The sequence below is a fragment of the Pinus tabuliformis genome, chromosome 8 (genome assembly GCF_031772625.1).
Source record: "Pinus tabuliformis cultivar Carrire ecotype Pingquan chromosome 8, CPIR1, whole genome shotgun sequence".
NCBI lineage: Eukaryota > Viridiplantae > Streptophyta > Pinopsida > Pinales > Pinaceae > Pinus > Pinus tabuliformis.
This window is the reverse complement of record NC_142294.1, coordinates 1,718,049,331-1,718,073,565: the sequence shown is the minus strand read 5'-3', so window position 1 is coordinate 1,718,073,565 and position 24,235 is coordinate 1,718,049,331. Positions and strand designations below refer to the sequence as shown.

Sequence of the window (24,235 nt, the reverse complement as noted above, 5' to 3'; positions counted from 1 at the left end):
TATGAATTTGCTCATATAAATAAATGAAACATTAAAAACTCTACACCTGTGAGTGGACCAGGTGGTTTAAAAAGAAAAACAGTAAATAAAAATACAGTGGAAAAGATGATAAACTCACAACAAAAATACCTAACTCATTCCATCATAGTTTGAAGCAATATACAAAGATAAAAAGTAAAACAATGGCCCAGATATTTCAGAGAGCCTTAGATTATTTATTCATTTAGAACCATAAGATGCATAGGAGAACATTCCTGAGATCTTATGCTTTAATATAGAAGCCTTTGAAACCACAAATGACATGAACCCCCAAAACAGCTCACTACGAGAGTCAAAAATATTCCACATTGAAGTTAAAGATCAAATAAAGCGTATGCCTGTCCCACTACACAATGTTTCTGATACTTAACCCCATATGGTGTGGGGAACAGAGATACAACGGTGGGTGGGGTCAGTACCACAGCCATCACCCCACTCAATAGAGGGGGCAGACATGGCCACCTCCCTCCCGCATCCGGATATCACATGGCATGGATGAATGTTCACACATCCAATCTCATCATGCTCAAATTAATGATCCGAGGCCACAGTCTAAAGAGCAGTATCAAAGGTGTTGTTAATTACATAATGAAACCTAGGAGTGGGTAGAACTACGTATCTACAACTCAGACTCGGTGAGGATGAGCTTTTCTCTATGGTGCCTCTCTCTTAGAGAGGGAAGTTTCCTTAGGCGCAATGTTGTTTCCTTGTTAGTTTCAAGCAAGACTCTAGGTCGAGAGTTGGTGTAGCTATGTGCTAGGGATGGTTTAATGAGCTCCTCTGGTCTTTTAGTCCATCGTCTTCAATTAGCGCTGAGTTTCAGGTATCATCAACCTCTAATAACAACAATAGTGCCCCCTTTCAAGTTCGTATTACCAAGCTCCTGGTTTATAATTATTGTGTTCATTTCAAGTTTTCTCCCCCCTGGGTTCTTTTGTGGTTTGCATGCTCAGGATCTGTGGCTCAAGTTTTTCTAGTTGTTTTAAAGAGGTGCTTCCTCCCCTAGGCCTTTCTCTCCCCTTGGAGTCTCCCCTCGTCGATTGGTCTTTGCACTACCTATTGGTTTAGTCTCTCTTCCCAGTGGGTATTCTCTGTGCTCTCGATCTTTTCTTGCTTTAACGTGTGGCTCTTTGTTCCCTCCATAATGCCTAGACAACGAGCTCGAAGCCAAAGAGGCTCCTCCAGCAACGTGAAGAGTAGCTCCATAGCTCGCCTTCACACACTCTACTACTCATCTTTTTCACTTGTATAACCCCCCTAAAGTCCAGGAGGAATCTAGTAAGCAAAGTTGAAGTCTTGGCTGGTAGAGACAAATTCATTGATGTTGAAGTTTTGGCTTTTGTGGCCAACTAGGTGTCGAATACCAAGTGTTGATAGAAGCAATATTCATCCAGCATCGAGTTGTACTGGCATATGAAGGCTCTTTTGGGTAAAGTCCTCCTTGAGAGGAATTGGGCAAAATGAGAGATAATTTTGTAATTAGATGATCTCCAAGCAGAACATTGGGACATGGCACTCCCCCTGGCTCACATAAAGGCCATCCTCGCTCATGGGAAAGGCCCAGCATCACCATGAAACCCAGCGGATCCTATTGAAGTGTCCACTTCTTCATAGCATGTTCCTGATAGTTAGAAATTCTTGGATACATGGTTGTCTCATTCTCTACAGTGCAGCCAACATTTTGAATTATGTTAGGGCTTTCTGGTTTTATATGCAGCATTTTAGCTAATTTTGTAAATGTTCTTATAAGCTAGAAATGCTTAGTATTCAAATAAGTACAGAAAAATGGATATGTAACTGTTTAAACTTCATCTCTTTTTAACTAAAATCCTCAAATATCACTGTTGGTCTAGTTTCCCTAGTGGCAAACCATGACGTTATAGGAAATGCTATGCTTGTAATTTGCTATTTGTGATTAATAAAAGGATCTTTAACTTACAAAAAAAAATGTTGTTGATAATTTAACAAATAAAGAAATGCATTCATCCCTAACATGTTGGGATGGGGCTGCTGTTGACCAATTAAAATGTATAATAACTTGGAAGAAAAGAAAAATACAGTCAGGGATCAGCTTTACAAATGAAAAACACGCTTAATAAAGTTGGATGATCAAAGACTGGAAAGAAAAAGGGGCAAATTACTTCAAAAATAAAAAATAAAAATAAAAACTCACAAAATGGTCTCTCTCCTTGTAGCATCCAAGTGTTGGAGTATATATATATCCTGGGCTTCTGAGCTTTCTTGGTATAACTACCTATGGTAGTTATTATGGATTAACAATTTCAATAAGGATCTTTTAAGCTAGTCTTGTATATACTCCTTAGGCGGCACTGTAATATCCTACTTAACCTTGGGTGCAAAGATTTCTTCCTAGATTTATTTTAAATCTGAGTGTGTTGATCAATGGTTGCCAAGGGGTCATCATTGTCATTAACAAAAGTAAATAACCATCTTTTAGTCTCATCTTTTGGGAAATTAGTTGGATTATCGGATGCATTAGCCCATGACATTCTTATTACAATCATCTCTTCTTCTAATTGGTTATTTGGTATCAATAGGGGATCCCTTAGTAATTGCAATTTGCAGCCCTTCCAGATCTTCGACAAATTAATTGCTTTAAAGAAAGCATTACTTTTCTTGTCGTTAACCTTCAAACAGCTTGCAATGGAGTCCTGTAGTACTTGTATCCTTGCAAACCATCTTGCTTTTACTTGCTTTATCCTCCGATTTGACAACAATCCTTGTTGACTTCTCTGGAAATCACCCAGATTTGAAACCCATGCAACGAATGTATTTAAATCATTTTCATAAAAATGTCAATCATGTTCTACATCTCTATTCAAATATTCAGTACAAGATGAAATCCTTTGTGAAATATTTCTTAATTCTAAATTGATATCTGATGCTTCTAAAATGATGTTTAACCACTTTTTGATCTTTTCTGAAATATACATCCTTATCCCTATAAGCAACTTGGTTGCTTTCTTTATTTTGTTGGATGTGCTTGGTGTGGTTTGAGGTGTTTGATTGGGGGAAGTTATGGATAATGGAGTCATAAATAGAGGTTTAGGGCTTAAAGCCTCTTCTAGTTCACTTATATTCCTCTTTAATCTTATAATTTCCAATTCTTGCTCCAAAACAGAGTGGGCAAGAACATCTCTTGTATTCAAGTGTAGTTTTAGGAGTCCTACAGGTTCAACACCTAAAACATCCACCTTTGATCTCCATTGCTTTATCACCTTTTTACTTCTAATATGAGATTTTTCAATTTGCAATTTTCTTGCTTCTCAATTATATTGGGTGTTATGTATAGTTAAGGATTGATCTTGAAAAATCGTTGGCTCTTCGTGACCCAATTCTTCTGCAATCTTTTGAATTTCCACTCCCCTCAATGCTACCCAATGGGGTACCATAGCACTATCAACTTCCACATCTATAGGGCCTTCAGGTTATTTTCAATCCTTCTTGATCGGGCTTGTTGTCGCACAGATTGTCCAGGCAGTGCGACAACGCTCAGACCGGGTGCTGTCACCCTGATCCCCGATCTCTCCGTTTAATCCGTCTCCCTAAAGCAAGGTAAGGGGGGTAGACCCTATGGGAAAAAGGAAGACTAACTGGGAACTAGTTGGGTCGGGAGACACAGCAGGGGAAAACAAGCACTTGATTGATTTAGAATTTGATTAGATCCTTAAATGCTTAAGACCAGTGCCTTATGGAGTCAATGAAAACCAAGTAATTAATTAGCTATTGCTGCTTATGAAGTAATTTAATGATTGCTTGAAAATATTTACAAAATATCAAACATGTCATGAGCATTATATAATCCAAGCAACGATTAATTTCACCAGATGCAAAATATTCAATAGATGCGCAATGTTCTAGCAATTAAATTTCAAAAGATCAAAATTCATTACTCAACCATGAAATTCAAATGCTAACCAGCCCACAAAATGATTCACCACTTTTCAATAGCTAATCTTTAAATAAACATTTAAGCGCATTTAACTATAGAGAAGTGGAACATAAATACCACAAAAGACACCAAAAAGAATTTTCGATTTTTAGTTAATCTTTTCAAAAAAAAATAATTTTTTATATATTTTTATAAAATTTTAAGTTTAAAAATAAAACAAAACTAAAATCCTAATAAAATTAAAATCTAATCTAAACTTAAATCTAAATTAAATATAACCTAAAGACTAACCCTTTTTAACTTTTTTATTTTTTAAAATTCTAAATTTAAAAAAAAATCAAAATAGAAGAACTAAAATCTAAATAAAGTTAAAATCTATTCTAAACTAAGATTCTAAAAATAAATAAAAAAGAACCCCTTTTTTTTTAAAACCTTGAAGAATTTTTTTGTTTTTTATTATTATTATTATTATTATTATTATTTTTATGATTATTTGGTGATTAAAATATAAATCAAGATCAATGACTAAATTTTAAAACTAAAAAAAAAAAAACTATTTTTTTATTTTTTATGATTTTTTGATTTATTTTAAAATCAAAATCAAAACTAAACTAAACTTAAAAATACCTAAAGCAAAGAACTAGACCCTAAGCTAACCCAACTATATATGTTACCCTAATTTGCATATATGATACAAAAAATGAAAAAGGAAATAAAAAAGGGAAATCCAATATACCAACCGTAACTAAACAAAGCCTAAAATAAATATAAACAAATGAAACTCAAATAAAAAAAAGTAGAATGTGCATTTGCTGTTAAGCAGGTCAGCAGAGCAATGTACGCGGAAGGGAAGCTTGCTTGTGTTTGTAGGTATGTGGATGAGGAAGCTGCAAGCCAACAGATGATGGGCAACGTTTGGAGCAGAGATAAATGGCCGCAGAACTGTTTGTGTTGCTGACTGCAGGTTTGCGTGGATGAGATGAGGAACTCGCGAGGTTTTTTGCAGGTGATGAGGATGAACACGATAGGTAGGAAGCAACGGATATGTGGCTGCGTGGGAAACAAATATTGCTGCGGATGAGGAGAGGATGGATGGATCTGGAGGCTGCAACAATAATAGATACGAGCATGCGTGGAAGGGATAAGCGATGGATTGGCAGCTACGTTGATTTTGCAGGTTTCAGGGGCAGCGCGGCAAAGAGAAATGGATGATCACGGAGAGAAATGCGATTTGGGAGAGTAGCAACGTGAGAAATGAGCTGGAGCTGTGAGGGTGAGCCACACGAGCTAAGCAGCGTTTTAGAGATGTCTGCATGAAAAAATGGCAGAACGTAAGTGAAGTGAGCAACTGCGTGAGGAATCTCTGGAGGAATGGCAACGTGAGGTGGAGCTGAAGCTGCGTGTGGAGCTTGAAATGACTGCGGAAATATATAAAATAGAACACAGATTTGCCTTGAAATTTTTAAAATGTTCCTATAACACAATGAAACCCCAGGATGCCACAGCGTAAAAAAAAAAAAATCGAAAATTTCTATCAAAATGAAATCCCAGGCAGCAAATACATAGCCTGGAAAAACCCTCTTGAAACTTCTTTGAAGAGTATCCCTGCAAAAATGATGTTGAGGCCAGATCTTACCCTCCACGGCCTAGATCTGGCTTCGGACAAAATTGTTTTCTTCCAACCTGCAACCTACAAGTAACAAAAAAAACTGAAAACCCAGAAATAAAATGTGCAAGAAACAAAACTAAAACCCTAGAACCAGTTAAATAATTACAATATTTACAGCTTAAAGGCTCTAAATAGCCGGATTTATCAGTATGCCACAAAAATAAAAAAATTTAATATTTAACGTGAGGTGCTTCAGAAAACCATTCATGCATCTGCAACAAAAGTTTCAAATGATAAGCTTGGGATCAAAAACTGGTTGGGCTCTTCAGAAAACGCAATCCGGCAGTTGGCTGGTTCAGCCGAGAACTTCCCCGAACGCCCGGTAATCTTCAAAAAAAAGGATTTCCTGCACAACTTAATTCAACCATTAACGAAGAAGGAGAAAAAATACTAAAATCCAAATGTAATGGAGATACCTGCCATCATATTCAGAAATTTAACTACCATTCAAACCCTAGCGACCAAACAAGATACCTGTGTTTAAAATCACTCTTCATCAAGCTATCATCAATGGCTGAAAATAAAATTATGCAGAAAAATAAAACATCTTACAGCACTTCCAGAAGCGTAACACCAGCAAGATTTCAACCCCAAAGTTTTTCTTTATTGCACATAAAATGACCACAAGAGAGCTTTCTTTAACACACGACTCTAAGATCCAATGATCTCAAATGACCCCTGACACCCTATTTAAAGAAAAATTTCCCAACAGCTAGTTCGAGTGATCCATGTCAAAGTGATCTCGACCATCGATGAGGATCAAAATCTCTTTTAATCTCATCCGTCGAGATTTTAATGCATTTTAATATATTAAAAAATTAAAATCTTGCATTTATTTCCTCAAAACTTTGACTTATTATTATTATTTTATTTTATTTTTTCAAATTTTTATTTATTTTTAATTTATTTTTAAATTTTATTTTATTTTTTATTTTTTAGTTTTTTTTATTTTTTTATTATTATTTTTTTTTATTTTATTATTTTTACTAGACCCTCGAACTTAGCCTTTGGAAAAAACACCTAGGACCTAGGACTTATGAGGGGATAAAACATATTCTAACCCTCAAGACACTTTACATCATGACCTTTACAATTTTACATCTCAAGGGGGAAAAGCCATTTGACATAGACCCTCATAGACCACCCAGTTCTGTGACACAAACATAATCTAGCAGATCAAGCAATTTGTAATAACCTAACCAAATAGTTAGGATTATTTCCAAATTACTTTTACATAGACTCGAAGCACACTAGGATTCCCCTAAGATTCTAATGACAAAATCCATTCCAGCTTTGGGGTTAGGCTGAAGGAAAACTCTGCCGATCATGGATCAGTAAGATAAAAAACCTTCCAGAACGTAGATCATCACTAGAAAATTAGATTTACCTATGCAATTACATATATGACACAGATCTGCTAAGATTATTTACAATTTATACATGCAGACTGGGTTTACAACATAACATGATCGGGCTGATGATGGCAGTCGAATGGCACTTACATATCGATCAAGCGTTATCCCTTTTGCAATAAAAGGGGGTGTACTGCTATGGGTAGTTGACACGTAGTGGTCAACAGGGCTTTTCTTACTTTTAGACTAAGCAACAACATGAGCTTTCTCAAGATCAATCTAAGGTGGTTCCTCACCATCATCTCCTTTAGAAGCTCTATCATTACTCTCTCCTTTGGATGTGTTTGCTTCCTATTTCTTACGTGCAGAGGAGAAACTCTCATGTCCTTGAAGAGTGGAGGAAGCTTGTACATTGTTGGCACTTTTTCCTCTTTGTGTTGTTTTAGTTGTTGTTGCCAAGAGTTACGTTGATTTTGATAGCTAGGTCTTCATTCCTTATGGCTTTTTCTTTTTTCTTTGTAGCCTTTTAGTCATTATCTCCTATTCCATCTGCAAAATCTGGTGAATAAGTTACCATATCTCATAGATGCTAGGTGTTCTGAAGATAATCCTTCAGGATCAAACCCTTTTATAGGTTCAACTTCTTTTAAGTTAAATACTTTGAGATTCTCAAATACTTCATGTAAATGGGAAGAATTATTTATAGTAACATCAAATAGATGGAAGGATAATGGAATAAATTGCTTCTTTTTCTTTTTATCAAATAGGATAGACCAAGAACAATATTGTCTATAGACTTTGGCAACCAAATATCAATCACAAACGATGATAGGAAGCAACAAAGGGCTTCCTTCATACCCATAAATTATGATATAAGTATGATTCTCCTCATATGCACAAATTCCTTTTCCTTTAAGAAACCCTTGTGCTTCTCGAGTTATTCTCTGAGGCTTAGCTCCAATCAGCATGTATCTAAATCTTCTAATGAAAGAGAGGCTCGTGTTTCCATAAAATGGGGTACCAAAATTGCACTAGTTCAACTTCAACATTCACATTATTCCTTGTTTTTGAGTCAAGACTCCCAGTGAGAGTCTTTAGGATTTATTTATGATCTAGTCATAAAATGTTAGATTCGTTGTCATGTAAATGAAGTCATGTTACACTTTGTAAAAGGTCAATATTGTCTATAAAAATATCCTCCAAGAACTTGTCACCAAACCTCTTCAAGTCGGCCTACAAACGATGGAGAAGCCACGAGAACAAGTCAGCCTAACTCCAGTTGTTAAGTTGGCCTAAAGGCCCAGTGAGAAGGTGTATATATAGGAGAACTCGGCCTCCATTCAAAGCAAGCAATTCAATTTGATTTTGTTGTAAGAGAAGTGCGAAGAAGGGTGCAGAAGGAAGTGCAAAGTAAAGGTAGTGAAAGGGTTTCCTCTAGGGTTACGAAAGTCACTCCTCTGGCGCAACAAAGAAGGTTCTTGGGTAGCGAAAAAGGGATCTTCTGGATCAGAGAAGGAGGTAGTAGATAGGATTCTTCTGGGCACACAAAGAATAATTCTTATGGGACCTGCGAAGTAGGGTTTCTTCTAGGATAGCGAAAGAAGGTATCTTCCGGGGCAGCAAAAGAAGACTACTCTGGGTGGTCGAAGAAGAGACCGAGTTTCTCTATAGAAGACCTAGAGACAGAGATTCTCTAGGGAAGTTGTGAAGGTGCAGTACAAAAGATAGAGATCGAGTTTCTCTAGAAGGAGTCGAGGTGAAGCAGTTCAAGGTCAAGAAGAAAGGCGAGCAAAGGAAGAGGCAGAGCATCAAGGTTAGTGACAAGTCTCTTGGGAGGATACTAGAGTCAAGGGTCTATGTCATGGTCTTGGTACTTATCAATTGAAGATCGAGAAGAAGAATTTTGATCGGGTTTTCCTCTCAAGAGGTGAGAGGTTTTGGCCCTGGCTGAAGAAGCCTACATACTACGTCACTTGTCTTTATTTATTTTGGTAATTGTCTTGATGAAGAGAACACAATAATAAGCTAACAAAGAAAAGTTCATAAGCTAAGAAGTAAAAGCATATCACAAGCAATTATCAAGCAGAGAAATTGTTAACTTTGAATACCCTAGATTTCTCAACATCTAATGCCTTGCAGGAGGAGCCAAGGTGAAAAGCCCTTTTCACTTAAAATGAAGGTGTATATATAACAATGAGGAAGTGATGCTGCACCTTCCTTATGACTCTTCATCTACCCTCATGACTGTTTGACTTCCTATGACTTTTCAACTTTACATGACTCTTCATATTCCATACATGTCCTTTGGACTTCCACTTTACAATACGTTTTCGGAACATAATTTACATCATTAACCACAATGGTGTGGCATGTGACGACTCATGACATGACATAACACTGCTGACATAGTTTGCTTGATGATGTTGCAATATCAAGTCACTGCTGCCACTGTATGTTGAGGATATGCTTGAGAATGATTTTTCTTTTAACCTTCGCATGGCTTGGTGATAAGGAATCTTCAATGGTCTCAAGTCTTGAATGGTGATAACAAACTGGTGTCCCTTTGCTTTCTCTTGATTGATCAGCTTGCATACTCAGCTACAAAAATGTCTTTCAGCATGTTTCACTCCTTCATCTCCTTCTTCATCATCTCGCCATGTCATGCAATTCACTCATGACGAGATGACATTAGCCCGAAAAATCCCTAGTCTAAGATTGTGCATATTAATCCATTAATTGAGCCGGAACCAGATGGAAAGCTGGGAAAGGGGCTCAGTGACTGCACAGTGCAAGCAATCAAGGGGAGCCTTGAGCCTTGAGACTGCACAACCTGCAATTCAAGATGGGCTGAGGGAACAAACTACGCAATTCTAGAGATCATTGTGACAAGCTGAGGGGATGAGCACTGGGAGAGCACATTGCGCAGTTCCGGGAGACAAGGGAGACTTCTCAGTTGCGCAATTCAGGAGCTCAAGAATGAGATTGAGGCTAGAGACTGCGTAATGCGCAGTTAAGACCAGGCTAGGAAGAGGAATTGCGCAATTTTGGGAGTCAAGGTTGGGGCTTGAGCACAGAACTGCGCAGTGCAGCAGTGCTCAAACACAGGAACTGCGCATTGCACAGTGCCAAGAGGCAAGGTCACAGATAGAGGATTGAGACTGCGCAATGCGCAGCTCAGGGAAGCCGGGTGAAGCTAAGTTGCTTGGTCGGGAAGATTTTCAAAAAATGGTTAAGTGCGAGATCGGTTAGACTGATGTGAATAGTGATAAGACTTTGATTGTGATCACACACTTAGAATACTTGACGACACAACAACATAGATCATCTAGGACACATGACAATGCATTTCCCTCCGTGCGACAACTTTACGACAAGTGCGACACTTAAGATACACTTTGCAACAACTGTGACGACACTTGTGCGACAATGCTTAAAACTTTGGAAATGAGTGCGATAGATGTTTACAAGGTTAGAACAACTCATTTACACAAAGGTGACCTCTTGAAACCACCAGAACAGGCTTATATACATGATGCGACAGCTAACATGCGAAAAGACAACATTTTGCTTATCTTGCAAAGGGGACAAAAACTCCTCAAGAAAACACATGGAATGAGTTTCAATGTTTGCGACGACAATGTACAAGACCAAGGAAGGCTCTGAAATTGAGTGTAGGCCAAAATTTTGGAGGGTGTTGTAGCAGCGACAACAAGAGTTCAACAACTTTTTTTTATAACAACGGAGAACCTATCATGGCTTCATTCCTTCTTACAACATCAAGGTTATTTTGATTATCATAACTTCATTCGCCATGCTTACCAATATTATCAAGTCAACTTTACTTATGAACATCTTCAACATCTTGAAGATTATGTACCTGCACAACTTAAACAGCAAGTACAACCAAAATACAAATACAGAAGCATGAAGTCAACTATATCAAAATCATGTTACTACAATGGAAGCATCAAATCATCAAATACCTAAACTTAGTTAGGTTCATAATCAACAAGAGGCTCATACTTAACTTCTTGCTAGGATTTGTCACAAACCCTAGACTACACTATCAAAACTTAAATCAATTCAAACAAGATATCAGTCTCATTATATCTAGGGCCTCAATATTATTTTCAGATATATATGACAGATTCTACTATGATTTATTGTAAACCCTGGATTCCATTTTTGAGACAAACCCTTAGATATCAATTCAATCAAATAACAATTCTATTATACATGTTGGACTCTACTAGGGTTTGCTGCAAACCCTAGATCAAAACCAAATCATATCGGAAACGATCATATCCTAGAATATCAATCTTCTACTAGGATTTTGTTACAAACCCTACATTTCACAAACTAAAACATGAGCATTAACAATTAAGTTAGCATATCTAGGATACTTTTAACATTAATATCTACTAGGTAAACTCAAGACACAAACATTAATACATCAAAGATAGATATACAACAATTTTCTCCAAGCTAGGGTTTCGATCCAATATACACCTAGGGTTTCATTCCTAGAATCTTACTATAGATATTGCATAGGTTTAGTTCATAAACCCTAAATATCTAGGGTTGCAATACATCACTTAGATATTAACAGCAAACCCTAAAGGGCTAGGCTTTCTATCATAACAATACCAAAACATCAAACGAATAAGAATTCTCTCAACCCTAAGTAGACTAGGGTTTCATAATATTGACATAACCTTAGCAATAAGAGGCTAGGGTTTTATAGTGAACCCTAAGAGTTAGGGTTACAAAAGAATGATCAAATAATATCATGAGGGTAGATTCAATCTAATGATTAATCACCCTAACAAGAATCTTTGTGATTCAAAATCCTATCATAACAATGTCAGTAATATAAAGAAAATTTCAAAAAGAAGAATGATCGTACCTTTTATATGAAGAGAATTTTATAACAAAGCTTATAGTCTAAGACATACCTTTGAGTCATTTCTTAACAAACCTTGTATGACATCCATTCTTGAAGGGCTTCATTTTCAACAGAAATTTTATCCTTTGAAGTTTCTTCCATAACCTTTGAGTATTCAGCAGGTTTTCCTAACCAAGGAGAATATAAAGAGAGGTTATTAGCATACAATTCAAACAAATCTTGATGTTAGGAGGAAACCAAACATGAAAAGATGAAAAAAAAGAATAGAATACTTATCTTTTGGTAAAATGGTGGAGGCTCCCTCTTAATCCAATCTTTCAGAGAGACACTACAACTTTATCAAAACAATTCAAAAATGTTCTAACAAGACATGTTAGACCTACAAATTCTAGAAATCAAAACATAAGGGAAAACAATTTGAAACTTAGAATAGAAGGATATGTAAAGCGATAGTGTCCCTGAAAGTCCCTAGCAAATAATTCTTTGACTTCAGATTCTTCCATCTTGTTCTTCTTTGGTGGGCCTTCATCAACAACATTCACATGTTCCCTTTCTCTCTTCTTATTGCTTGGAATTTTTGGACAATGACTTTTTTAGTGACCCATCTTGTGACAATTGTAACATTCAATTTTGGATAGGTCAACTTTCTTCTTTGGTCCTTTGAACTTCTTAAAGGTTCCCTTCTTCTTGTGATGAGCAGAATAGGCATTAGTGATTTTTTCTTCTTCATCCTCCTTGTTATTTACTAATGATACTCGAGCTTCTTCTTGACTGCATGCATTCCACATTTGCTCAAATGTTGGTGTATCTTTTCAACTGGTAAGTCCTGATGCAAAGGCACTCCAAGATTTTGGTAGTCCTAGAAGAGCAGTGATTACGAGCTCTTTTTCTGGTACAATTTCATCTATTGCCTGGAGTTCATCTCTGATTCTAGGTATCCTCATAAAGTAGGATTCCACAGTATCGTCTTTCGTCATCTTGATAGTTCTTAATTCATTCTTGAGACTTGCTATTTGACCAATATTCTTGATGGTGAATAATTTAGATAGAGCCTCATACATTTCTTGAGCGCAATCTATGTTGGATATATATGGAATGAGGTTATCCTTTACTCCATCCACTATTAGGTTCATAGCCAATATCTTTGTTTCTCTGAACTTTGCTTTCTCTGCTTCAATTGATTCATCTATAGGCTTCTTGATTTTTCCTTGAACGAGATTCAAAACTTTGTTCTTTTCGAGAAAATTTCTATCCTTTTTTTCCAGGCCCTATAGTTAAAGGCTCCTTCTAGCTTGTTCTCTCCCTTCATTGAATTTATCACGTTGATATCTTATATTCCTTGTGACCTGACCTTGAAACCCCTTATTCTCCTTTCGCTAGATCTTCAGGTTGCCTTTTCCTTCCTCCTTTCACCTTAAGCTCTGATACCATGTTAGAAAATTGGAAAGGCAGAAAGATTTTCTCTTGTTGATAATTATTAATTACTTGTGATATTATGTTTTTATTAGCTTCTTTATCTTCTTTTCATCAAGCAATCATCAAAGCAAAAACATGAAGATTATGGACACCAAATGCAGGTCATCTCCTTACCTGTATGGATTCATTATTTAATAACATCAAGTCCTACCATGGAAGGGACATGATGGACAACGCATCAGAATTCGAGAAATTAAGATTATCAAAGCAAAACTTAACCTAAAATATAGCTCATGGATACATCATTAATATCTTCAGAATATCTATTGACACATCCCCTAATGATGGACTCACTTAGTAGTCCGAAACGTTGGGTTCACAAAACTCTATAACAGGTCATTCCTCCTCCTTACCTGTATGGATTCATTATTTAATAACATCAAGTCCTACCATGGAAGGGACATGATGGACAGCGCATCAAAATTCGAGAAATTAAGATTATCCAAAGCAAAATTTAACCTAAAATATAGCTCATGGATACATCATTAATATCTTCAGAATATCTATTGACGCATCCCATGATGATGGACTCACTTAGTAGTCCGAAACGTTGGGTTCACAAAACTCTATAATAGGTCATCTCCTTTCCTGTATGGATTCATTATTTAATAACATCAAGTCCTACCATGGAAGGGACATGATGGACAGCGCATCAGAATTCGAGAAATTAAGATTACCCAGAGCAAAACTTAACCTAAAATATAGCTCATGGATACATCATTAATATCTTCAGAATATCTATTGACGCATCCCCTAATGATGGACTCACTTAGTAGTCCGAAACGTTGGGTTCACAAAACTCTATAACAGGTCATTCCTCCTCTATCAAAAAATTCTCTTAATGTGTCATGAATTTCCCTAAGAAGGTGTGCAATGCATACTTTCATGAATTTCATTAAGTATACATTATAGAGAAGGAGATCACTCTTATAGAACTATCACTAGTAGAGTGTGGGATTCTTTAGTGGGCTGAGAGTGGAAGTCAGAGTGTGTGAAGGAATGGTTGTGCAAGGAATGGTTGTGCAGAGAAACGATTGTGCAAGGATAATAATTGTGCGTGAGAAAGGTTGTGCGGAAGAATGAACACGAGAATCTTCCACACATAGATGGAAAATTGCCCAAGTATATAGAGTAGTGTGGCAATAAGTATTATACGGAGTACGGGAGATTACTTTGAGGAGATGGATCTCTACACAAGTCTTGAGAATTTGACTATATTCATAACTTCTTCTTTTTGTTCTATGTGGTTCATGTTAGCCACCATTTTGTGGGTGAAATCCCTAGAAGAAATTTTTTCTCCAAGATGGTTCTTAGTCGGCAGCCAACAAACAACCTCTTGCAACCACCAACTAACTTCTTGTGTCATTTCTTCGCCACCTGAGCCAACCATGTGGGTCCTCACCCATCTACCATGATCGTATGTTTGAAGGTGGGTTTCCCAAACCTAAAGGTATGCCTTGTCATTTGGTAATTGAGTATTGTAGTTTGCTTATCATGGACACTTTTGGGCATGGATTAATGGGGTGATTCAGTGGAAAGAATGGGCTAGGTCTATGCTCTTGTCCCCTAGATCTCTTTTGGATAGTAACCTTGGATTCTAGTCTTATGGGATCTCTTTTACTAACCATTTGGCTTTAGGGATAGTATTTCACGGGAAACCTTGATTTTGGTTGCGTGGTCCCGCTCCCTCATCCACATATATTGCCCTCTTTCCACTCATTATAACGTCATTCATCATTTCTATTGATTTTTGGTAGCATCTAGCTCCGATTTGTGGAGGGGCTAGAACACATAAGATCTCCAGAACCCAGAAATCATTTGGAGAAATTCCACCCAGATGAGGAGTTATTAAAATAATATATATTTTTAATGGGTTCCTAGTCTAAACTTGGAAAATAAAAATATTAATGTGTATTAATAAAAATATGGGTGAGAAGGTTCTAAGTGACGAGGATCAAGCGTGTTTTAATCTTAGCCGTTGATTAGAGATTAAATCACGGTCGTTGATTCATCAACAAGAAAAGTATAAGAGGAGGCTTGAGGATCAGTTGGAGATACACCAGGAGATCAAAGAGTTTGATTTTTCTGGGGCGTGGTTTGCTGAGAAAGTCAAGCTAAGTGATCTGAGTTGCAGTGAGAGGAGCAGTTCGGTAGAGGGACTTTAGTCCAAGGCCGAGGATACATAGCAGAGAGGCAGAGCAACAGCAAGAGAGACAGCGCAACTCCAGAGAGGTTGACACAGAAGCTAGTGGCGTTGATGCAGAAGCTAGTGGGGCTGACACATAGGCTAGAGGAGCTGACGCAGAAGCTAGAGGAGCTGACGATGTTCCCTAGAGGCATCTTTGGGGTTTTTTGTGGGGCAGAGAGAGCGACAGTTCAACATATCGACTACTGAGCAAGGGAGGCTCACTGGGAGGGTGACACAGCTCCAGCACAGAGCTTAGAGCAACCATCGTTGCCCAACACTGGGAATAGCAATTGTAATTTATGGGGTTTGATCATCCAGTCGCTGGAATTGTCAAAATATCTGTCTTCGGATAGAGGTACTTCTGACAGGGTTATTCTCTGTTGGGTGAGATGGATTTGGCACCCTAGTTGTATTCAGAAATCTGCTTAATAATCCAAACCCTCCATACGCCGCACCGGTTTTACCGAATTGGGTTTTTCTGGGGACGATTGTCTAGAAATAACAGTGTCCCTTGTGTGACTATCTCATCTTATTTCAGTTCATGATATGTATGTATGTGTAGGGCAATATTGTTTTCATTGTTGTTTCAGTGATTAAATAACTTGTTAAATGAAAAGAACAAGTAGGAGACGATAAACTAGTGATTGCAATAGGATTTATGATGTGTAGATTCAGAAATTTTCGCATGGTATCGGAGCATAGCAGATCATAGGAGACTGAAGACACTAGTCAAGAGATCGAGAGAATTTGTTGCAGAGAAGTAGCTGTCCCAAGTGACAACGTTGTTTCAGAGGCAGAGGAGCAACTGCAGGAGTGACGTAGAGGCTCATGCAGTGCCTGCGTCAACATTTCGAGCCTGCATAGGGTAACGCAAAGCCAGAGAGGAGCCCACGCAGTAACTGCGTCAGCTCTTTGGGCCAGAGCAGAGCCTAAGAGGCTCAATTTAGTCAGTTGTTGGGGCTGGAGAAGCAGTGCAGATTCGATCAGTGAAGCTGGGGGGACACTGTTTCTGTTGGTGCAGAACAATGTCTGTGGAGACAGAGCCAAGGTAGAGGGAGTCACTGCCTTGACAGGTTTCTAACCAAAGAAATCTAGATCTGGGTAGCAGCTGCAAAGGAGGATTGGGGAGGAGTGATTCGACATTTGGCCAGAGGATTTCCGTTAAAGAAATCAGGACTCAAAGGGAGTCTAGAGGAGCTTGTTCCTTAGAGGGCTTCTTGCGCCAAAGAAATCCATATCCAAGTGTTGCTAGATTTTCAGCAGGAGAGGGAGAAGAGAACTAGTCCTATTTTTTAGCAGAGATGGCAATGAATGGGTTGAGGGATCAAGACAGATTGGATGAAGCATCCAATTTTGTCATCTGGAAGGCCAGGATCCTAGCAATCCTAGACAAACATTGCATCAAGGACTATGCCTTGAAGGTAGTTGTTGAACCGGTCGACGCTAATCCGTTGAAGAAGTACGAGGAGGCCTAAGCTAAGGCCAAGTGCATGATCCTACACGGGGTCAAAGATTGTGTAGTACCACGCATTACTGAGAAGAACGCAGCAAGGGAGATGTGGGAGGCACTGACCACCTTGTATCAGGGATCTTCCGTGCAACGGAAAATGCTATTAGAAAATCAGTTGAGACAGTACCAGATGCAGAAAGGAGAGGAGATCGATCCTTTCCTTCTCAGGTTGCAAGGGATTCGCGACCAGTTGACTTCCGTGGGGTCTACACTAGATCCTGAGTTCATGGTCAGGACTGCCCTAAATGCAGTCACCGAGGACTGGGAGACTTTTGTCCAAAGTATCTTGGGCAGAGCGACTCTCCCCAATTGGGAGGAGATGTGGGCAGCTCTTCGACAAGAAGAGCTCAGGAGGATGACCAAGACAGGGAATAGCAGCAAGGGAGCCTGAGTCAAGAAGGAGGAGGAGGAGGATGCAGCTCTTGCATCGTCGGGACAGCAAGTGTAGTAGAAGAGGAAGAAGAAGGACATCACCAAGGTCTGATGCTTCAACTGTGGGGAACTAGGACATTATCCCACTCAGTGCCCCCGAAAGAAGGGCAAGGGGGAAGCTTCTGAATTGAAGGTTGCTACAGCGAAAGCGGACAAGGAAGGCGAGGATGACGATTGCACCATGAGTGATCATGCGCCTCTGGAGAAGAGGTGGGGCGACATAGAGTTGTAATCGAAAGGACTACATGCGAGCAGGATCCTTGAGGTGCCCAAACTCTTGGATCACATACGGCTACAGTAGCCCTTAACGACAGTAGCAAAATGACCAGTGTTGGTTGGAGCGAGTTGTTATGGAGCAACAGTGGCATTGCTAGAGTGCCAAAGTCTGAGGCAGTGCAGTGGATGTTGTAGCAGTGCGAGAGGCACAGAGCAGTTTATAGCAGCGCAGTGGCAACAAAGGGTCAGCACAGGTTAGCAGCAGAGGTAGCTTCAACATCACGAGGCATCCATACTGACCAGGATGTCAGTGTTTGGGTGAATTTTCAGTTGCTTAGTTCTCAGTAACTGAGTTGCAGTGCAACAATTAGCAATGGGAGTGCTATCGGCAGCTTGATGCAACATTTTGAGAGGGAGCTACAGTACATATGTAACAGTGGCAGTGGCAGAGTCATGGGCAGCAGTACAAGAAGTAGCGGTGCAGTGGATGAAGGACAGTAGGCCAAGCATCAACAGCACAGAGGACCGATGCAATGGATCAGTGTAGTGCTTATGTTGAGAAGAGTTACTAGAGCACATTCCTCGCTAAGAGGGAGTGTTGATTTTTGGTAGCATCGGATGTGCTCTAGCTCCGAAATTTTGTGGAGGGGCTAGAACACATGAGATCTCCATAACCCAAAAATCGTTTGGAGAAATTTCACCCGGATGAGGAGTTATTAAAATAATTAATATTTTAATGAGTTCCTAAGTCTAAACTTAGGAAAATAAAAATATTAATGTGTATTAATAAAAATATGGGTGAGAATGTTCTAAGTGACGAGGATCAAACCTGTTTTAATCTTAGTCGTTGATTAGAGATTAGATCATGGTCGTTGATTCATCAACTGGAAAAGTATAAGAGGAGGCTTGAGGGTCAGTTGGAGATACACCGGGAGATCAAAGAGTTCGATTTTTCTGGGGGTTGATTTGCTGAGAAAGTCAAGCTAAGTGCTCTAAGTTGCAGTGAGAGGGGCAGTTCGACAAAGGGACTTCAATCCAAGGCTGAGGATACATAGCAGAGAGGCAAAGAAATAGCAGGAGAGACAGCGCAGCTCCAGAGAGGGTGATGCAGAAGCTAGTGGGGCTGATGCAGAGGCTAGAGGAGCTGACGCAGAAGCTAGTGGGGCTGATGCAGAGGCTAGAGGAACTGACACAGAAGCTAGAGGGGCTGACGTTGTTCCCTAGAGGTAGTGTTGGGGTTTTTTGTGGGGCAGAGAGAGCAACAGTTCATCATATCGACTTCTAAGCAAGGGAGGATCACTGGGAGGGTGACACAACTCCTAGGGAGGGTGACACAACTCCTAGAGAGGGTGACGCAACTCCTAGAGGAGGTGACACAATTCCAGCGCAAAGCTTGGAGTAACCATTGTTGCCCAGCATTAGGAACAATAGTTGTCATCTGTGGGGTTTGATCATCCAGTTGTTGGAAATGTCAAAATATCTGTCTCTGGATAGAGGTACTTCTGCCAGGTTTATTCTCTGTTGGGTGAGCTGGATTTGGCACCCTAGTTGTATTCCGAAATCTGCTTAATAATACAAACCTTCCATACGCTGCACTGGTTTTCCCGAATTGGGTTTTTCTGGGGACGATTGTCCAAAAATAACGGTGTCCCTTTTGTGATTGTCTCAGTTTATTTCAGTTCATGATATGTATGTATGTGTAGGCTGCAATAGTGTTTTTATCGTTGTTTAAGTAATTAAATAACTTGTTAAATGAAAAAAACAAGTAGGAGATGATAAACCAATGATTGTAGTATATTTCTAATGTCTGGATTCAAAAAATTTCACAATTTCTCCCACCTGGGTCCACATTCCTCCACTAGGTCCAAATAATGCTAGATCACCCCTTCCCCTGCCCACACATTGGGTCAGGCCCAGAATGATGCCCCGGAGGTTGATGCAGCTAAAAAGAAAAGTAAAAGCATAATTGGCCACATTCAACAGGAAAATGTACCACAAAATGCAAAAGATGGTCGAGACAAACACATTTAGCACGTGGGCAAAAGCCAATACATGATCTCTACCCCATCATCATGGCCATCACCCTGGTTCCTACAGGTTCTATGAGCCTCCTTCATCATATAGGAAACCATGATTGTCCCAACCCCTAGTGGGCAATGAACCACCCTACCTTAAAAGGGGGTATCCACTGCTATATCTCATACATCATGCTCTTACCCCTTAAGACTCAAGCAGTTAACCTCATGTACCACAATTTCTCCCTCCTATACATTATATACCCAAGTGTGGGTTTCCCTTCTACTAGCTACCATTGTACCCCAGCATGTGGCCCGAGATGCCCCTTCGCATTCCCTATTCCATTCACCTCTTTATCACATGCCACCACCTTTTAAAAGATGTCCCTTGGACATATTATCCCCTTTAAAAGTAGAAACCATCTAATGGGATACTTGGTTAACCTCATTTGGAGTTTGGAGACATTAGCACATGCTAAAGCCATTATGGAAGGGAAAACCATTATGAAGTCCCCACCTATGGTCCATAGTTTGTAAGCTCTTTTACTCAATTTTCTTGATGACTTATTGTACTGGAAGGCTAGGGAACACATTGGATCTTATGCAGGATTGCAGGTGGTCTCCATCTTGGGTTTGGTCTACCTATATGGGGTCCTAACCCTCCAAAGGGCTACATTGGCACATGTAGGGTGTGTGTTGAGAGCCATGGGCCTCCACAGCACTAGAAAGAACTCCATGGATCCCCAGAGATTGCTCGAGATTCACCTATTGGATGAAGAAGATGCACCTGGTTCACCTTTGCCCAGCCAGCCCCACAGATGTACCATGCACTTGGCAGCTGACCTAGGACTTGTAGGATGATGTGGCATCACCTACACCATCATTTGAGCCCTTACAAATGGTCTACAGGCATCTTCAACTTATTTGGAGACCCATGAGGTCATTTGTGTGCCCTCACAACCATTGGGAGCACCATAGGTTTATTATGTGGAGAACAAGGGGCCAACCCCTTGTCCATTGCTTTTGGAAGTCCAACTCATCATTTTGGCACTTATGGACTTCATCAGGCCTCTTAGAGAGCCCAACGACATGCATCATTGATTATTCAACCTCCATGGAGGCTTATTATTTTATTTATGAGCTAGTTTGGTGGGCTTGTCACCAATAGATAGTTATTTGAACATTATTTTAGTTGATGGGCTAATGTAGGCTCAAATTAGGTAATTCGAACTCCTAATGAGTGTATAAATATGAGAGATGTGAATTTATTTGTATCATCACTCTGGATTGGATCATTTTTCTTGTTAGAGAATTTCGCACTTTTTCTGGGATGATGAATTGGAGCATGGATGAATTTTGATGTTTGGATTGGAGTATTTTATCTTGGAGCTTCTTTATTGTCAAAGTGTTGATGGTTGGATATGTTCTATTACATGTAAGTACACACATTTAATGCTATTCTTGTTTTACTTTTTTCATATGCATTGAATGGGATCTTCGGTATACTAGGTCTAATCGTTGCATTGCATAATTGCAAAATTGTGGAATTGTTGTTTCTATATAGCATCTCTCAATTTTTGGGCCATGTATATGAATGAAATCTCCTAGGATAATTCCACCAGTGAATTTATCTTGATAAACCATCTCTTTTTTCAAAGCGAAGTATAAAAGCTTTGAGGTCACTTCTTGCCCTAAAGCCCAAGCGAAGTAGCCCTAAAGGCCTCCTTGACCGAAATACGAGTTCCTTTATCATCATTCTCCTAGACTCCATTCTCCCCAAGGGACTAGGCACTAGTCCACCAATAGGTGATCACTCAAAGAACATTTTTCTCCACCTCTTCCCTTCCTCTTCTAGGTCTAGCCAAGTTGGGTCACCTAGGGCATCACTTTCTCGATGAAATAACCATATAAAAAGTTCGATCTCCTAGCCTCTACTATGTTAGAGTGTCCTCAAGGCCTCCTCCAATTTTGAAGCAATCCTGACAGTGGAGTTGTGAGATAACCCAAGCCCTAGCTCTGACATCAAACTTTGCCCTGGTGTTCCCTAGGCTAGTACCTCAGAGGATCAATTTGACACCTTTAAGTGGAAATTCTTGTTTTAATCCTTTCCCCTTCATTGTTTCGGTTAAGATCATCATTGGTTGCTAAACTCCCTCCCCTTAACCTAGGATGGGTCCACTTGGTCCCGTGTGGTCCCATGCCTTTGAAAAGTCAAGTCTTCTAGAACCACTTGGGATATCAATCTCAATAAGGATTTTAGGGATTGGGAAACTCCTTTACAAGTCATATCCCCTCAACCTAGCCCTTCAATCCTCACCTCCTCCTAGAAAGCTTCGGACCTTGATTAAAGAGCAAGCAAGCTCCATTCTTGACCTCCTTCTAGGAAAAGGATCATTAAGGTCAATTCACATCCATTTGTTGATTCATCCTTCACGAGTGACTTTCCATATACCGAGTTTCCTCCCATTGGTGAAAATCCGTAAAGAGTAGGGAGTCTTAGCTGAGGTAACAATGGGCTAAGTCTCCATTATTGCCCTTGATCTAGTAGTTATCCCTTAAGGAGTCCCTTTTAGGCCTTCAACTAGTTTGAGTGGTAACAGTTCACAATCCCTAGAGATCGACGGCTACCACGTCCACAGAATAATTGTACCAGGAAGATCTACCCAAAAGGATCACTTCCTGCTAGCTCAACCACGGAGTCTGTCCCCGAAAGTGTCAAGAGAATTGAACGTGTGACGTCTCAATAGCAGAGGTGCTTTAATGGGAGCTCAACCAATTGAACTAACCCTCGGGGTTTGGGATATTCATAACATAACCAAGAGGAGATGAAATATGACACTTTTTATGAGTTGATGGAGAATCAAAAAGAAATTATATATTATGGATTATGAGTGAAAATGAGTCAACAATTTTCTAATCTATTATCATTAGATCATGAAAATACATAGAGCATAGCGTCTATAGAATCCGCTCGACCATAAGAAGACAAGATCCACTGTAAGAGGCATTTGGAGTGACAATTTGAGCAAATAGATCACAAAAACAAAAAAAGCCCTAGAATCTTGCCCAAAGGGAAACCAGGCAAAGAGAACATTGGAAAACATTGTGGATTGACATATACATATTAAATAGTGGGGTAGATATGACAAAAAGGAAACCAAATCCACCATTTTCTAAAGTTGTTTCATACAAAGAAAAGAAAAAAGAAACTAAAGAGGCAAAGGGTTATAAATCCAAACATAAGACCTAGAATTAAGAGCCTGGAAGAGAATCCTTTATTGTATGTTAATCGGATTGTCTTTGGAGCCATGTTAATTTTAGAAAACAATTGTATGTTCTATGCTTTAGCACAATTTTCTTCAATGTTCCTTTAGTAGCCCAATGACAATTTCCAATTATATCCAATAGTAATCACATTAACTTAAACACATTGACAGTAAACGCAGATAAAACATAAAACAAGTGCATAAGACAAGCCAAGACAAGAGGACACAAGATATGGCGGATGCCAAGGACAAACCCCCAATGTGTGGAAACCCTTTGATCAAATTTTGTTATTATTCTTCAATAGTTCAGCAAAGAGAGAGAGTACAAATACCAAATTTGCCCAAAACAGTCCTTTCAAATCAGCAGTGAACTGCAACCCTAACCAAAAAGTTAACAGTGGTCAAAGTAGCTCCAAAATGTCCTCCAAGCAGTTCGATCAACGGTAGAAGAATTTGGCCTTCCAAGAGGGTCAAAGTCAGCCCAAAAACAGTTCAGTCAACCCAGTCAAACACTGTTGTAATTTCTACAATCAAAGGCTGAAGTCAACACGAAGTCAAACCAGTCAAACTATCCCAATCACCTTGAAAATCATGCCAATCAATGAGGCTTTCAGAAATCAGAAATTTTCCCTCCAGATCGAAGTCAACGCATGGTCAAACAGTGCAAGTCAACATTGGTCAACGCTGCCCTGTTCCCTGAAATTTTCGGCCTCCAAAACAGTCCAAAAATTCGGCCTCTTGCCACACGTGCGAAGAAGAGAGAGGTTGTCCTTGAGCTGTATGAACCAATCAAGAGAGGAGAGAGATGATGTGATGTGTTGAGATGATGTCCAAATGAGAGAGAGGTCACTCCTATTTATACACTTCGTTGAGGGTGAGGAGACACATCCATTGGGCTTCATGAGCCTACATTTGACTAAGGCCAACCTTGACAATTTGTGCATGAGAAAGAATAAATTCAAAATTCCATTTATGCTTGTCAGAATGAGATGATCTTTATATCAAAATTGGACCTCTCAAAAAGAGGAATCCAATGCAATAATCATCTCCATCATATGAGTTGTCCTAAGGTGGAATTTGGCCCTAGTTGCCAATTTTAACACTCACTCTCAACTAGGGAGAATTCCACTTGCCAATCCAACTGTCATCATGCCATCCTGTCATCCTGTACCATCACTGCCCTACTCTGTTGAACCATGAAGTAATAATGAAGAAGAAGTGATCAAGAGTGAGTCATAAAATCATACCACTCT

At 39.3% G+C, this 24,235-nt stretch overlaps 1 protein-coding gene across 1 annotated transcript in view; it reads right to left on the bottom strand.

Moving 5' to 3' along the window:
- Window positions 1-24,235, bottom strand: part of LOC149242919 (chloroplast envelope quinone oxidoreductase homolog) — a 101,626-nt gene that overhangs the window by 21,415 nt on the left and 55,976 nt on the right. The window lies entirely within an intron of this gene.